This window comes from Equus przewalskii, chromosome 1 (assembly GCF_037783145.1).
Source record: "Equus przewalskii isolate Varuska chromosome 1, EquPr2, whole genome shotgun sequence".
In the NCBI taxonomy this organism is placed as follows: domain Eukaryota; kingdom Metazoa; phylum Chordata; class Mammalia; order Perissodactyla; family Equidae; genus Equus; species Equus przewalskii.
The window spans coordinates 46,615,549-46,634,018 of record NC_091831.1 but is presented as its reverse complement, the minus strand read 5'-3'; positions in this window follow the sequence as shown (position 1 = coordinate 46,634,018).

Here is an 18,470-nt window from a genome sequence, read left to right as displayed (position 1 = left end):
TCCTGTGTTGTATGTTTATAGATACTTCCACTGTTGACCTATTTGGCAAATAGGAATTTTCTTTAATTTCTTTGAAGAACATTGTGGCCTCATATCGACAACTTCAGAGCATGTTATCTATATAATATTAACATTTTTTAAAATTTTAAATCAATTGGTTGATAACACTTAATTTTATGGAGCAGGCCCTTCATGCTTCTGTGTTATTTAAGACCAACCAGATCTTGCTATTTAAGGGTACAAACTCACAACAAGTAGTCAACAAGTCCTAGAGTCCTATGATATAGTGAATATAACAATAATATTGTGTTTTAACTATCAAACTTGCTCAGTGACTAGATCTTAATTATTCCAACTGCTAAAAAGAAATTATAATGATGTGACATGATAGCAGTGCTAATTATTGCTACAATGGCAATCATATTACAATACAGAAGTGTATCTAATTAACATGTTGTACACCTTAAATTTACACAGTGTTATTTGTAAAATATATTTCAATTCAAAAAAAGACCAACGAAATTTCTGAAGATTATAGCTCTTGGAGAAATGTATAATTTTGATAAATACTAAAATGGAGCAATATAACAAGTAAACTCATATAATTTTAGAGCAAAAAATGAGTAAATTTCTAACCTAAATATTAAAATATACATAAGTGAACAGATTCAGAGAAGCATATTTTTGCACATTAATTGCCATGTATTACAGAGAGTCTTGCTGCTTCTGTCTTTGGTTCAAACAGGCTGAAGAATGTATTTGAAAACACTAGTCTCTCAGAAAAAACAGAGGGACAGAATTCAATCCAATTTGACAAATATTATTGCATAACAAAATGGAAACTAATGATTCAAAAGAAAAAATATTACTATAATTTTCCACTTGCTCTGTTAATTTCATCCTAGATAATATAATAAAAACATCTTATTCAGTTTATTTTTTATGAAGTCCATTTTCCCCAATCTGATGCTGTTAAACAGCTTTAAAAAATAAAAGATAAAATTTGCAGTCCTCATATATTATAAACAACCCTGATGTCAGGAAAGTAATCTTCTTTGTTAATTTTTATATCATGTTTCACCTGGAGAGTGGCTTCATATAAAAAGGTAAAGCATGTCCACTCAAATTGCTGTGTTTCCATGGCAACAAGCTCTGACAATAAAATATTTTTATTATAGTTATGTTGTTTTACTTATTGACTTAATTCAAGCGTGTTCTCAACTTCCTCACCTCAAAGGAGGGTCCTTTAAACCTGAAGGAGGTGAATCAGCCACAGATACTGGACAGTCCATTACACCGGTTTCGTGACCTGCCTTGAGGGAGCTATTCTCGCCCAAGCCTCTCCATCAGAAAAAGGTCTCTTGTTTTCAGCACCATGCGGTTGCTCCTGTGGTCTGTTCCTGTTTGGGGTGGGTGGGGTAGGGGTTTCTGAAGAGGGAAGACAGTGTTGGGCTGGAATCTCTGATGTCTTCTTAATTTTTTCTTCTCATTTCTTCTCTGAAGTTTGTCCTCATTTCCTTTCACCATTTTAGTAAAGGTGATACTGGTTTTTCTGTCTTGCTCAAAATCTATGCATACTGGTATCATTATACGCATCTCATTGTATTGAAATTAGTAACTGGCATAACTCGTCAATTAGCACTTTTTTAGAATTTAATTATACTAACAATTTCCAGTATATTTATTTAGCTTGCTTAGCATTCCAGAGTATAATCTGGACGGTGATATTTCAAATACCTGATATATGACTTAAGTATATTGAATCTGGCTTTATTAAATATAGTTTCTTTAAAAACAATGATAATATTATCATAGGCTTTCATTTTTCCAATAAGGGGCAATTTAGTTCATTATATATATGTAAGGATAGGGCCCAGCAGGTATGCAATTAATGTTTATAATTTCATTCGAATTGGTTTAGAATTTTATTCTCATTTCTAATTATACTTATATTTCACACTAAAACAAAAAGAATTTTGTATCAGCCTCATTCACTTTACTGACTTGATTGTGTAAATGATACAGATATATCAATTATTTTTCTAGCTTCCACCATATTCTTCTAAGTGAGTTTGTCATTGCCTTTCTCCTCCTTGTGGCTCTTAATTATAGAAATCAAGGTTTATTTCTCTGGTATATTTTAGCAGCATGAATAAAACTTATTTCTTTTAAAAGGGCTAGGATTAATAATAATATCGATTATTTGAGCAAAGCCAAAACAAAAACTATAAAATTATTTAAGAAAATATACATGTAAGTTAAATATATCACAGTCCTATCATAAATATGATCTGATAAATATTTCTATAGCAAACTTCCAAAATTAGAAGATAAAATGTCAGTAATTTTAAATAGTACTTAGATTGACAAGTTTACCCATTACTCTATAGGAAAAAATAATGTAGGGAGAGAGAGAGATTTATTAGGACAAGAAAATTAAAAAAGAACTATAAAAGAATCCAGAAAATAAATGATGTTCTTTGTCAGGTATTTCTATTTGCTTAAGGAAAGCACCTACGTTTCCACCAGTAGAAATCAGCATAAGATGCAATGATAAATGGCATGCCACTTCTGACAAGCACTTATAATGAGAGTGGCCTAGAGCGTTCATGACCTAGTCCCTTAGTAGAAGACATATCCAAATTATCTTTCACAATCGCTTTGGTGACAGCTAGAAAAAGACAATAGAATACAATTCATAAGGCAGAATTCTTATCCAACACCAGTTAAATTATAACTTTTCTGAAGTAAGAGACTATAACTTCCATATCTTCTTTTATTTTAGTGGAATTTATTCCATACCTTGCTCTTTATAAGCATTCAAACAAGTTGATTGCTTAATGGATACCAGAGCGATGGAAACTTTACTTCTAAAAGAAACATAATACAATAATGTTCATGGCTGCCTCATTTTAAAGATAATTCACATATCTTCTCATACAGAGAGGGAACATGATGTTATAGGCAGAGCTGGAATAATCATTAATAGATCTGTGCTCAAATCCTCATTTTATCAATATTTGTCCATAGACAATTCACTTTAATTTTCTTGGCATAATTGCTTTATGTGGGTGGAAAAAAGAGGTTGAACTACACAAATTGCACCATCTTTTGGGTTTCATGGCTCTATCAATATCTTAAGATAATATTTACATTGAAAACCATACTGTCTCTTGCAATGAATTTATTGCATATATGTATTACATACATTTATCCTACACATACTGATGGCCGCTGCATTTGTTTTCTGTTGCCACATAACAAATTACTGTAAACTTAGGGGTATAAAACAGTACACACTTACTATCTCACAGTTTCCCTGGGTCAGGAGTCTGGGCCCGACTTGGTTGGGTTCTCTGCTCAGGGTCTCACAAAGCTGAAATCAAGTTGTTTGCTAGGCTGTCTTCTTATCTGGACAGTCTGCTAGGAAAGGGTCCTTTTCTAAGCTCCTTCAGGTTGCTGACAAAACGCATTTCATTGTGGCTATAGAATTCATGACAAATTGCTTCTTCAAACAGCAATGGAGAGGGAAAGTCTCCGCTTCCCCAAGTCTCTGACTTCAGGAAAGGCCTAGGCCCTCTTTTATGGGCTCACCTGATTACATCAAGCAAACGCAGGAAGTTCTCTTTTGACTAACTCAAAGTCAATTGACTAACAGTCAACTTTAATTACATATGCAAAATCCCTTCACCTTTGCCATGTAGCATAATATAATCCCAGGGGCGATATACCATCAACCTTGCCATATTTTATTCGTTAGATGCAGATCACAGGTCCATCCCACACTCTAGGAAAAGAGATTACACACAGACATAAATACTAGGAGGCAGAAATCATGTAGGTCTCTTTACAGTATGCACATCACATCAGTTCTGTAATAAGCACCATGTTAAACCCTAAGATTAAAAAATGCGTGTAAGGGGCTGGCCCCGTGGCCGAGTGCTTAAGTTTGCGCACTCCGCTGCAGGTGGCCCAGTGTTTCGTTGGTTCGAATCCTGGGCGCGGACATGGCACTGCTCATCAAACCATGCTGAGGCAGCGTCCCACATGCCACAACTAGACGGACCCACAACGAAGAATATACAACTATGTACTGGGGCCTTTGGGGAGAAAAAAGGAAAAAAAAAAATGAGTAAGACAATATGCTTTTCCAAGCATTTATAATCTAGTTGGAGATAGCAAGTAAGTATACATATAAGTTCACAAGGATTACTGGTACCATGATAGAAGGGAAATGAATGAGTGGTTCCATTCTAGCTGGAAACAGAAGTGAACAGGGAGGCAGTTCCCAGAAAAGGGAACAACTGTGCTGAATCTTGAGGTCTTGCTCACAGACAAGATAGGCAAGTAAATTTAAGGAGTGGCTCAAGAAACTTCAAGATATGTAAGATGGCATGTCATTGTGTGTTAGGAGAATAAACAGTTTGATCATTCTTTCACTAGTGTAGTAGTGTATATGACATGTGTGCAATGCACAAATCAGGGTAGGTGGTGTTTTCTGTATAGTAAATTCTGTAATTCCCAGATCTCCACCTTAGGACCAAGACATTTCTTACCCAGGTTGCCAGAACTTTTGGCTTCTGATGACTTAAAGCTGAGTCTCTCTATGGAAATTCCTTTCAGCCAAAAGGAGCTACTTCTGCCAAGGTTGTATTGCACTGCTGGCAGCAGCTCACATCCGGTGACTGGATAATATGGTACAAAGGTCCTTGCTTCAATTCAACACATATCATCTGAAAGAATAAGTGTGATATATTGTTTAAAAGGTGGCTACAACTACTTCTTCCATGCTCCCTCACAATGTGGCTTTGCTACTTCTCTCTTCACCCAGAGGTGGCATCTATCTTATGTCCCATTGAATATGGGGTGACTTTGTAACAGGCTTTGACTAAGAATATGGCAGAAATAACGTCCTGGCACTTCTAGAACCCATACCTCAAGAGGCCTTGAATCTTCTGCCTTCACCTCTTTTGAACACCATACCAAGACACCATGTTATAAAGAAGCCCAGGATGAAAGTTCTTGTGGAGGGAGAGAAAGAGACCTAGCTGCCCCAGTTTTCCCACCGTACCTGTCAGCTGAAAGCAGCTGCTTGAATGTGCCCAGATAAAAGCAGCAGAGAAAGCACCCAGACTACCCATAGAATCAAGAGAAACAATATGTCATTTTTATTTGTGCCAGTAAGTTTGGGGATCATTTGTTAGACAGCAATAGATAACATACATAAACGTGTACTAATAGTATTAAAGTATGTGGCATTGGCTTTGGGACAGGGCAGTAGGTGGAGATTAGATAGATGGCTGATATGAAAAAACCTGGTATGGGTGGCTAAAAGAGCAGTGAGGAGGGGCCGGCCCAGGTGCATAATGGTCAAGTTTGTGTGCTCTGCTTTGGCAGCCTGGGGTTCACAGATTCGGATCCTGGGTGCAGTCCTACACACCACTCATGAAGCCATGCTATGGTGGCGTCCCACGTATGAAACAGAGGAAGATTGGCACAGATGTTAGCTCAAGGACAATCTTCCTCAAACAAAAAGAGGAGGATTGGCAGTGGATGTTAGCTCAGGGCCAATCTTTCTCACCCAAAAAAAGAAAGAGAGCAGTGAGGAAACTGTTATACAAGGCTGGAAAAAAAGGTGACCCATGTTTATGTAAGGTTAGAACAAATGGCAAGATAATTGCCTGCAAGCAACTTGGTAGTTTGAAATGTGCTTAACAGATTATGAATCTGATGAAAAATTTCTATAGAAAACTTTGGAAAGTGCTAGTTTTTGTTTGTTTTATTTTAATTTATTCAGCTCTGCATGTCTAATATATAGGAAAAAAGAAAATGATTCATTTTGTAACCAAAAATTAGAGAGCACATAAAGAAGACAGACTTGCTGGATTGGAAAATAAAACCATTTCTCATCTGCTTTTCTTCAGCCACCAAAAAGACACCCAAAGTAAACCAAAAGTTGAAAAATCAAGACCAAAGAGATCTGGGGAAGAGGCATATAGATGGACCTATGGATGTGAGCAAAAAGTGTGAAAATTATTGTTTTGCCTGTTAATGCTCAAAAGTGAGGATCCATCATGGAAGAGGCACTAACAATCATATAGGCAGAAGGACTCACTCAGGTGACGTCTGCCAGCACCCAGTCCTGGGATAACAGGCTCTTGAATAAAAAGCCATGGTGGCAGGAGAGAATCTATGTACAAACCCAACAGCATGGGCTTGTGGGGACCTGAGGTTGACCACCCCAAGATATGTCTCTTTGGCATCAGGATTATTTGAGGCTGATTGCTTTTGATAAACTGGGACAGGGAAGGAGGCTCTGAGGAATGGAACTTGCCCTTTGTTAGGACACGTTTACATTTGTAAGGTAAATCTCTATCTGTAAAAGGTGCCTCCCTCTCTGTACCAGGAAGAAGAAAGGCGATGACCTACTCTCCAAAAACTCTTAATCAATACCAAAGGCAAGGACTTAAAATCTGCATTTTATTGTGCTAGTCTGGTAACCTCCTGTAACTGACTTCCCTCCCCCTCCCAACATTGGCATCTCCTTAAAGATTAAGCATCTTTCTTTAGGCTGGGAACCGATTGCGGCGCTCATCTGTGACCCCCCCCCAGCCCGAGGCAACACACCTGCCACCCTGCGGCGTTCACTGAGACAGCAGACCTATCTGCCGTTTCCATCAAGCGCTGTGCTGACAGAGCAGCCTCACGACTATTGTAAAAGGGACATTTCAATCATATGTGAAACACCCTGTTTGGGGGTATATAACCACTCTGTGTACCCCACTTCTTCGGTGCCCTTTCTTCCTGGGAAGAAAGGCCCCGGGCCATGGTTCCTCATAAAGCTTTGTTTAATTTTCTCTTGCTATTCTGTCTCATGTGAATTTAATTCATTCTCCAGCCAGACGAACCCCCATTTGGGGAGAGGAAATGTCCTCCTCCCCTACAGGCTCCCACTCACCAAGACTTATCCAGTTAGTTCTTCTGCCAGCAACTGTCACCGAGGCTACACCTCTGATATGACACTACCTATTGTGGGGACCAATTACCCATTTGGTGGAAGATGCAATAAGTCCACCTTGACTAGAACTGACATAGTCTGACTGGGAATTTGCCTTTCCTGATTGCAAGTCTCTGTAAATCTTACCATCTGAGGATCCTCGTAGTATTTGCTCAAATAGCCCTAGATTCCATAAAACATTATATCAGATCAAAGTACCCACTTTCCAGCAAAGTACACAAAAAGAAGGCACATGATCATAAAAGTCACTTGTCTTAAAACATACCATATGAACCAGAAGCCACCAGTCTGATAGAAAAATAAAAAACTTTTTAATTGTCTAACTAGAGTGCCAGATTGGTGATATATCCTGGAAGGATTAAGTGCCATTCTCCAGCAGTCAATATACCCTGGGACGATGGCCATAATATGGTGTTCATATCAGCAGATAAACTGTCTGGTTGAGTCGAGTAACCAGCGGTAGAAGTAGAAGTGTAATGTCCACCATCATTGCCAGCATTGTACTTGGTACAACTGCACTTCTCTTACACAAGATGACATCTAGAAGTCCCAGTTCCAGAGGGGAAATCATTATACCAAGGGTACAGCAATTGTCCCATTAACCACTTAGTCACTTTGTGCTTGTGCTAAGAGACTAGCAGAATATTAGGAGGAGATAAGGCTGTTGATAGAGAGTAAGGACAAGGAAGTGCACATCCGGCTGTGTACAATAGGGTGTCTTTTGACAGTACCCTCACTAATTTTGAAGATGAAAAGGCCATGGAGATCAGGGATTTAGATCCTTTAGGAATTATGGGGTAAACCACTATCAGTAGAAGAACTAGCTGAGGATGAAGGGAGTCTAGACCAGGTACCACAGGAGAGAGATGGTGACTATCAGTCGCAGCTTCTGGGGCTTTCCTTTGCCCCACGTACCTTCCACTTACAAGTTTTCCGAGACCAAGAAGGATTCTAGCAAAACTGTTGCCCATTTGGATGAATTTACTACACAGAGCAAGTTGATCAAAGCTGCACAAAGAGTGGACTAATGGGAATACTGTGCTGTGTCACCCTGATCCCCCTGCAATATGGAGGCGTTCATTCCCACAATACCTGGGAGTTGTAGCGGCTGCTGCTTACAGCTCAGTCCCTCTCATGAATTGCCCCGAGTGGACAGGAGCTACCTTGTTCAAGCTTACCCTACACCCTGTCATGGTAGTTAACATTCAATGATGATCCTTGCGGGAGCACGAAGCCCAGGTCCCCTTGCGTCAATCCAGGGCATCTCTGAAGTCCATTCAGGCTCAGAACTTCCCCTGGGTCCAGTCAAGATGTCTGCTTAAATGCACCACACTATTTCAACCCCTCCATCTGCTGGATCCTGGTTCCCTCACTCTTTTACAGATTTTTGGCTCTGAGAGCTATCCCCAATAAACTTCTGCATGCAAATCTCGGTTTCAGAGGCTGTTTCTGGGGAGCCCAACCATTCCAGGAGAGTTTTATATGCCATATTATTAAAGTTATAATTCGAACAGTAGGGCCTCTTTCTTTGCTCACAGTGGTAATAATACAATCTGAAGTACAGAGCTGTAAAGAACTAGACTGGCACATTATTCCGTTTGTGGGTGAAGCTTCATATTTCATGCTTTATTTTCTCTTACTAAACTCTTTCTTTCAATGCCCTCATTCAGGACATCGGGGAGAAAACGTGGCCTGTTATACAGTCCTTTTAATTGTTGAAATGGGATAAGTCACCTTCTTACTGTCACTAATGTAGAGATTCACTGTCAAGGGGTTACTTCTGCACCAAGGTTGTTGGCTAGAGAACACATTTTGTAATTGCTCTTGGCACAACGCGAGCAATGTGGATAACTGATGAATAAGGAAGCCCCGGAAATAGTGCACACAGGAAGAGGATGGTCTCCAAAAGTGTGGCCTTGGACAATTCTGAGCACTTTGTTGAATGAGAAGCGCATACACTATGATCATAACAAAATATATATATGTATATGGGTGCTCTGTACAAGATGTCAAGAGAAATAACTGTCTTTTTTGTGATGAATCAGACATATTAAAATAGCAACCAATTAGGCTACATTAATACACTTACTTCAAATGTACTTGAAAAATAATAAAAATGTACAGTGACTAAAAATTCACATAAATATCTGAAGAAAAGTCTAATATAAACTGCTGGGCAAAAACAAAATCTATTCTAAACGGCAGAATATCAATTTCATATTACCTTCTGTGAAAAAATAATACTCTTATTGTTCATCACTTTTTGAATAGCTTAAGCCGAAATAGTAACTCCTTCTTAGCATCTCAGTAACCCCAGTGATTCTGTCATTGATAGATACTGCGTGAAGTATGAAAAGACTGACGTGCATTCTGAAAGTCTGACAGTGACTGAGACAGCTTTAATATTCCCCTCACCTTGACTAAAATTTTAGTCAGCCTTCTTCCTGACTCTAGGCCTTGACATTCGTTTTCTTAGATCATTTGCTTTGGACAACTTTTCATTGTCACTTCTCTCTCTGCCCTTTGAGATGTAAATCTTCTTAAAAGCCTCTTGCCAGTTTTACAACCTAGGATCATCTTTCTCAAGGACCTGGGAGCCATCCCTTTGAAATGTAATCACCAGGGAAGATAGAGCCCCTGTCTCCCAGTCTCTGTGGCAGGGTAGGAGCACAACTACTTGCTGTCACGAAAACAAGGGAAAGTTTATTTTCCTTTGGGTAAGGTCAATTATCAAACACGGATTACCTACGATCCCTCTGACTCCAACTTTTAAAAACTCTCTTTGTCTTTTTTCAGCAAAGTTGAACTCAAACTGATTTCTTCCCTCTCTCCCCAATTGCAACAGCCTTGAATAAAATCTTCCTTGCCTGTTTAAATTTATCTGGTGCATTTTTTTTGCTTTGACAACAGCATCAGATAATACTCGAAAAAATATGTTGCAATACTACAAGATCAATTCTTATGTAAATCAGAAAATTGGCAAATTTGTGTTTTATATCAGCTAGTGGCTGAGCAATAATTGGACAGCATTTCTCACCTTCAGCTCTGATTACTGGGTAGCAGATGGGAGACATACATGAAATTAGCACCTCATCCAAGGAGTCAAAAAGGCTCTCCAAAAAACACCATGTATCTCAGGGGCTGGTCCCATGGCATGGTGGTTGAGTTTGGCACACTCCTCTTTGGCAACGTGGTTTCACAGGTTCAGATCACAGTCGTGGACCTACACCACTCATCAGCCATGCTGTGGTAGCTCAGGGCTAATCTTCCTCAGCAAAAACAAAAAAGAACAAAAAAAGAACATGTATCTCAATAATCACATGAGGATCAATGTTTAAAGATGAGGACAGTGCCAGCCATAGTGACTTGCCAAGTTCTGGTGTATACAGATTGTGAACCTCTTAATTAAAATTTTACTAAACATCTGGTGAGATTATTGTAGGATGTCAACTATTCGCCTGTTTCAAATTATTCTTATTAATGCCTGCAGTATTCATTATCATTTAGAATCAGAGTGTACAAATAGCTGGGCTGAAATGTTTCATGGCACAGCACCATGGGTTGGATTGTAGACTGGCATATTTCCTTTCTTTTACATCAGTCAGAGAAGTATTGATAAACCGTAAACATCTCTGTTTTTTTTTTTATGACTCAGTGTATATTGATAAATTTACCTGCATAATTTACCTAAAAATCCAAATACTCTTTATATCTGTATCCTGAACTTACCTGAAAGATTTGATATGTCCAGTGTTTGTTTTACAAGAGATCACGGAATTGTTCTTAAAATTTAGGGAATCATAGATCCCTTGAGAATATAATCAAGTTACAGATTCTCATCCCCACCACACTACATGTCCACAAAAGGGGATTCAGACCTCTCCTACAACCCCTACTTTTATGCCAGGAAAAGATTCCTAATACAACTCCATTGTGAATAGGTATGGATTATGAGATTGTGCAAAATTAAATAACTTTTTAGATTGGACTTTTCATTAGTCTCAGAATTAGGACTGGTAACCTGGCTCCTGATTCCTGAATTGTGCACTTTCTAATAACACAGCATCAACAGTAAGTTCAAATATAAACTTTCTTACTTGAAAGTCGTTGCAGGGCAACGAGGCATAGGATTTAACTTATATTGTTATGACTTCATAGCCTTGGAAAGAAACTATTTTTCAGCATTTGTTTCTTTTGTCCAGATCCCTAACTCTCCACAGCCTCTCCTTAGATGATGTTTCCTCCATTTTTTTTTTTTGATCATTTTAGTTTTTCTATTCTGACCACCATTGTTCCATTTTCCTAGGTCTATGTGAGATTTGGGTTAGGTGTACAATACAGCACAAACAGATAGATACAAGTGAAAACTATTTTTAAGACTGTATTATATATTTAGAAACATATAGCTTTAGAAAAAGAAATAAAAAAATATTTGAAAGTTTAAGAAGGATCAAACTGAGGGTGGGGGAGGTGGGAAAGCCTCCGTGATGTTACTTAGATTGCAATATTTCAGAACCCGTCTCTCTCTCTCTTTAAAATATGACTTTTTGGGGGCTGGCCACATGGCCAAATGGTTAAAGTTCAGCATGCTCTGCTTCAGCAGCCTGGTTTCACAGGTTTGGATCCTGGGTGTGCACCTACTCCATTCATCAACAATGCTGTGGCAGCATCCCACATACAAAACATAGGAAGACTGGCACAGATGTTAGCTCAGGGATAATCTTCCTCAAGCAAAAGAATAAATAAATAAATAAGGGGAGGATTGGCAATGTATGTTAGCTGAGGGTGATTCTTCCTCACAAAAAAAAAAAAAGACTTTTTGGAAGTGGTTTAAAATGAATAGTGTAGCAGATTTGATTAGCCCCTCTGCTACTCTTTCAAGTGACAAGTTCTACATTGATTTTTTTAAAAACTTGTTGCAAAGCACTAGCATTTTCCTTTCCAACTTTAAATTTCAATTCTTCAACTGTTTTATTAACTTTTGATCACAAGTTGTGCACAATAAGAGAATTTGACAGCAAAGAAAAATATGCATTTTTTTCTTAATATGTATTTTCTATTCTCCCCTTGGAAATGAGGTCAATATGCTAGGGAAGAATCGTACATGTAGAACTCTAAGACTTCGCAAATGACATTTACGCAATCAATGTCTAATTGATGAAACTGGTGGGTGAGAACCACAGGAACAGAATTTACAAGGTCCTGAATTTTGTTGTTTTATTCTTTGACTCAGGATTATAAGCTACTATATTTGCATTGGATTTCAAAGACACCCAAGTAGTCTATCTATATATGAGAAATTATAGCTCCTGATGAATTTGTTTTACCATAGGAGGAAAATTTCATTTATTTCAGCAAACAAAAACAACAGCTGCATTTGAAAAAAAATTAAGTTTGTGATCTTCGATTAAATAACTTTTGCCTAAAGTATTATATAGGATAAAACTAAAGATATCTGCCCATTTGGATATTTTGGACTAAAAATTAACATGGCGCCTGAACTCATTTCCATTTTAGAGCCTAATATGCAGGGAATTAAGAGACATAAAAGATTTGAAGAAGGCAGACCCCTCCTTGGATGCTCTGTGAGTTGTGAGTTCAGATGTTTAATTAAGTCTGCTCTAAAACTAAATGTTTATCCAGAGGGGTGCGGAGTCGTGGAATTTACGCGTTTGCAACACATAGTCAAGGCAACAAATGAAGAAAAATGAATTAGAGCTCTAAATTTAGGAGACTGGACTTGTTTTTTGTTAGATCAATGACCATATGTATATATATATATATATATATATATATAAAATACATTTTAGATGCTAGATATTCCAGTTACTATGGCTACATAAGTGTGGGGACCTGGAATTGGCCACCCCAAGATATGTCTCTTTGGCATCAGGATTATTTGAGGCTGATTGCTTTTGATAAACTGGGACAGGCAAGGAGGCTCTGAGGAATGGAACTTGCCCTTTGTTAGGACACGTTTACATTTGTAAGGTAAATTTCTACCTGTAAAAGGTGCCTCCCTCTCTGCACCAGGAAGAAGAAAGGAGATGACATTCTCTCTAAAAACTCTTAATCAATACCAAAGGCAAGGACTTAAAATCTGCATTTTGTTGTGCTAGTCTGGTAACCTCCTGTAACTAACTTCCCTCCGCCTCCCAATGCTGGCATTTCTTAAGGATTAAGCATCTTTCCTTAGGCTAGGAACTAATTGCCGAGCTCACCTGTGACCGCCCAGCTCCAGACATAGACTTGCCTCCTGCTACGCCCACCGAGATAGCAGACCATTACCTGCTGTGTCCATCAAGCACTGTGCCAACAGGGCAATCTTGTGACTATTGTGGGAGGGACATTTCAATCACATGCGAAACACCCCGTTTCGGGGTATGTAACCACTGTGTGCACCCCACTTCTTCGGTGCCCTTTCTTCCTTCGGGAAGAAAGGCCCCGGGCCATGGTTCCTCATAAAGCTTTGTTTAATTTTCTCTTGTTATTGTGTCTCATGTGAAGTTAATTCATTCTCCAGCCAGACAAACCCCCATTTGGGGAGAGGAAATGTCCTCCTCCCCTACATAAGAAATGACTCCAAATATTAGTAGCCTAAAACACCAATAATTTAATTTGCTCATCTAATTTGTAATTTGGGAAGTACTTGGCAGGGACAGTTTGCCTCTGTTCGGCAGAGTGTCAAATGGAGTGGCTCAAAAGCAGAGTATAAAGTCCTCTGAGGACTTACTCACCACATGACTGACAGTTTGCTTTCGGATGGCCCAAGCAGTGGGGCTGGAGAAAGTGGTGCTTCTTGGACAGCTCCATCTTTATGTGCTATCTCCAGCATGGAAGCTTCAGGGAGCCAGACTTGTCAGATGTTGGCTCAGGGAGCCCATGGAGCTTGTTCTGAGAGAGAGAGCCACATAGAAGGCACGTTGCCTTTCTAGACCTAGCCTTGGAAGTCAGGTAGCACTGGTTCTGCTGTACTATATTGGTTAACACAGTTACAAAAGTTTACCCAAGAGAAGAAAACTTAGAATCTCCAGCTCTCAATGAAGGAATGTTGATGCTATACTTCAAGAACGTTTAGGATGGGATGTGTGGAAAATACAAACTCTCCATAAAAGATCAAGCCCAATGGCTTTAGCTTTAGTAACTTATTTTTACAACTAGGTTTAACATTACAATGTTCTGGTTTGGAGGGTTCATGGGAATTAAAAAAAAAAAGGAGTTAGCTTTTAGCAAATATCAGGTGTTATAATAAATGCATTAAGTGCAGCATCTTATTGTATTTTCCCAATAACTTTATTAGATCGTTGTTATTGTTCTTCTCATTTTGCAAATTAGAAAACAGAAATTTAGTAAGGTAGATAATTTTCCACAGGTATATGGTGGATGCATATTTTGAATTCATATTTGACTGCTAAGTAATTGCTCTTACCAGCTTTCCTATTCCATCCTGGTCTCTCATTCTAGGGAGACAGATTTCAAAACTAAGTTGGTTTACTCATGATCACCCAGCTCCGTGGCCATTGATCTGAGACTAGTGTCTAAGATGCTGAATCCCTGTCCACACCAGGCTGTTTCTAATGAGTAAAGTCGAAGTAAGAAAACTCGGCAGTTTACTTGCCAGAATTTTTTGGAAGGTGACATAATATTTAAATGGATCAGAGTAGGGCCAGACTTTACTCTGGATAATAAGCTGGGCAGGCTGCCAGATCCTCGATGATCAATTCTCTTGATGGAAATGCTTACAAAATTGCTCTTATTACAGACTCATAGAAACCATGCCAATATGTGCTAATGCACCCCTGTTACCTCCAGGTGGTGCCCTCCGCCTTCAAGACAGTCCTCAGCTGACCGCCTCCCCCCCCCAATAAATAAAAATTCAACGCTAAGTGTACACAGACACTCAGTGACCAGTTTTCATCCTTTTGACCTTCTTCTCTGTCTCTCTTCCGCCTTTGTGGTCCTTTTCTTCTATAAAGATTGGAGGTCAATAAAATAAAATTGATAGTTTTTAACTGTATATGCATCCATTTATACACATGAGTTTCAAAACAACTATTTGTGATAAAAGATTTAACCCATTTTTTAAACTAAAACATATTCTGAGTGCTAAAGTGATTTTCTAAATATCATATAAAGACAGAAAGAAGATTTGAATTTGAGACATTTGAACTAAAATACAAAAGTTGTTTACACTCCGATTTCACTCCTTTTATGTAAAATAAACACGTCTTGATTTCCTTGAGATAGTTCCAATTTATACCTATTGTCCTGGTGTCATTGTTATTACTGTGCTCTTTGACTCTGAAAAGTGCCTCAGTTTGAATGATAAAGTCATCCCTCCCTGGAGCCTCTAGTAAACCAAGCTTAAGCCATTTAAGTCTCCTCATTCCCACAAGGTATTAATTTGAAAGTTCTCTGATTTATTGGAATACTTTTCTTTCTGTAACGGAAATTCAGACATCACTGCGTGAGCGCACACACAGCACATTTTCCTTCCTTAACGATTTGTGAATATTTCCATGATCTCCCAACCCAAGAGGTAGAGATGGAGCTATCCTGAGCCCCTCCTAGACCCAGTCTCACCCCAAAACCCACCTCATGATTTCCTGATCTTAATCTTAAAGCACATGACCCATCTGTTTTAGGTAGAATTTTTAGCATTGCGAATCACAAAATCTTGGCTCAACTTCACTTAAACAACAGAGGAATTTAAGTTATCACATTATAAGCTCAAAGTCAGTGGTCCGGTGGGGAACCTTTGGAATCCAGAGCCTCCAACAGTGTCATTAGCACATGCTCTGTCTCCTCCTCTTTCTTTCTCTCTCTTTCTCTCCTTTCATTAGTTGCCTGCTCTCTTCTCTGTATGGCCTTTATTCTTCTCAAGTAGTCTCATTTACTGTGGTAGCAAATGGGTCACAGGCAACTCCAGGTGACCTTATACCAATTATACCTCTCTTTACTGATAGTGCTAGGAAAAGGTCTGGGGCTAATTCTTATTGAGATGATTTGGGTCACATGTTCATTTCTGAATCAACCGTTGTGGTCAGGAAAGGAGAACATTCTAATTTGCCAGGCTTATCATGTGTTCATCCTTTGATCTATAAAGTGGTATTATTTCCAACCCAAATTCATAGAGTGGGAGAATGATGTTTCCCCAAAAGAAATAAGGATAATGAAAGGGGAACAGGTGCTAGAAAATTAAACACCAGCTGTGTACTATTCTGCTTCTTTGCTCAAGTTAAAAAATATACATGTGTGAAGTGGGGTGGAGTTTGTGTAATTAGAAGAGTGTTATTTTTCCACAAATGAAACAAATCAACACCCATCACAGTCAGTTATATTTTAGAAAAGCAATTAGGTGTTTCCCTGCTCCCTCTGATTTATGGCTGTACCTTTCTGTCCCACTTGTTCTAAATATTTATCACATGCCTCTCCAACATGGGACACACTTGGCTTTGTTTTTCGGGCATGATTCTCTCATCACACTCTGCCTCTAAACACTGAAGCTATGGTTAAGAAATATTCCTTTTCTGCTTTGTCGTATGGGGTATAATTAGAGCAGGCCATATCTGCTTATGCAGGGCACCAATAATGACAGAAAATTCAAGACTGCATGTTTACCAAAGGGTGGGCCTTCTCCTCATTCTTATCTCACCCTGTACCCTGCTCTACCAGCTTCTTGCAGGGTGTTTCACCTGTTACAGATGAATAGGGAATAATACAAACCTGTTGAATGGTGCACATCTATTCTTAGATTTCGCATGTTCTCTTAATAAAACAAGTGAAAAGAAGATGTGTTAGCCTAGGAACAGTGTTTCATTTTACAGAAAAAAAGTCATGACACCAATAATTCAGATTTTTTTCCTACTAGAGAAATTATAATAAAGAATTCAAATCAGCTTGAGTTATTTATGATACAAAAATTTATTGAGTGCCTCCATTGTGCTAGACTCTTATTATCTTATTATTTATTATTAGTTAATTGTAAAGGTCCTTATCTCAGAGCACAGTCTGTTTACAGGCACAGGGACAAGGAAAACCAATTTATGAGTGGCAGATGTTCTTAATGAGGGATGAACGTCAGAATTACACAGGGAACTTTATTAAAATACACATGCCTGGTGTCCCCCAAAATTGAGAAGGTCTGGAATGAGATCCAAGTAGTACAGACTTCTAAGTTTCTTCTTAAGTGATTTTTGGAAGACATGCCTGATTAAGACGAGGTATTTCATTCAAAGGTGTTCCAGCCAGAATGGCTTGAAGATCCCTTGGGCCCTTTCCAACTTGCTATCTTTAAGTAAGTAGTGAGTGAGGTGTTCTACTCAAACCTGCACTCCTTGAATTATGTTGCAAACAGAAGTTAAGCTCTATCAGTAAACATTTCATTCTCACTGTTTGCAGAGTGGTAGAAACTGTTAGAGATTCCCCAGGATTTATGGAGTATTGACTTTGTGGGGATGAAATATGTGAAACTACGTAAATAAATAAGAGTGGTAGTTAACTCTTCTATTTGGTTATGTTGAGGGTTAATTTGTGGAGTTCACTTTTATTGCAGTTTTAAATTTGGATCTAATATATTTTCCAAATATCATTATTATTATGGTTGGTTGTATGTTAGTATTGTGCAAAGTCATTAAAATACCACTATTATCTAGGGGAATTATAAACGTCTGTAATTGGAATTCAGATCTCCTCCTTCTCCTTTTTCTCTTTTTATTTAAAACTGGCAGAAACCCAATTGAGACAAAATGGGAATTTATTAATTCATATAACTTAGAACAACAAGGATTTAGGGAAACAAATAATGTGCTCTTTCGCTCTGGCTCCATAACTCTATGTGAAGTGGGAGTGATGTGGATTAAGGCTGCCCCAGGTAGAGAAGCCCAAGGTGACCTGGCCTACATGCCAAACTGTATGACCCAGTGGACTTTTTTTATGGTATGAATTAGGACCACCCCAGGGAGAGAAGCCAGGGGCATCCTCACCTACATGCCGATCTATATGGCCAGATACGTATCTAAAGTTATATGACCGCACAATAACCAGACCCCATCTGCACTGAAATCATTTAATGACTTTTTACATCGTCTTTTCTTTTTTCCAGTAAAAATAAGTCACGTACCCATGCCTTATAAAATTAGCCCTAACCCTCAACTCAGGGCAGCAGGAGCTCTGACTGCCCATGGGTCCTGTCCCCATGCAGCAGCAGCAGCAGCTCTGACTGCCCATGGGTCCTGTCCCCATGCCTACACCTCTTCACTGCCCATGGGTTCTGTCCCCATGCCTACAGCTCTTCACTGCCCATGGGTCCTGTCCCCATGCAGCAGCAGCAGGAGCTCTGACTGCCCATGGGCCTGTCCCCATGCAGCAGCAGCAGGAGCTCTTCACTGCCCATGGGTCCTGTCCCCATGCCTCCAGCTCTTCACTGCCCATGGGTCTTGTCCCCATGCAG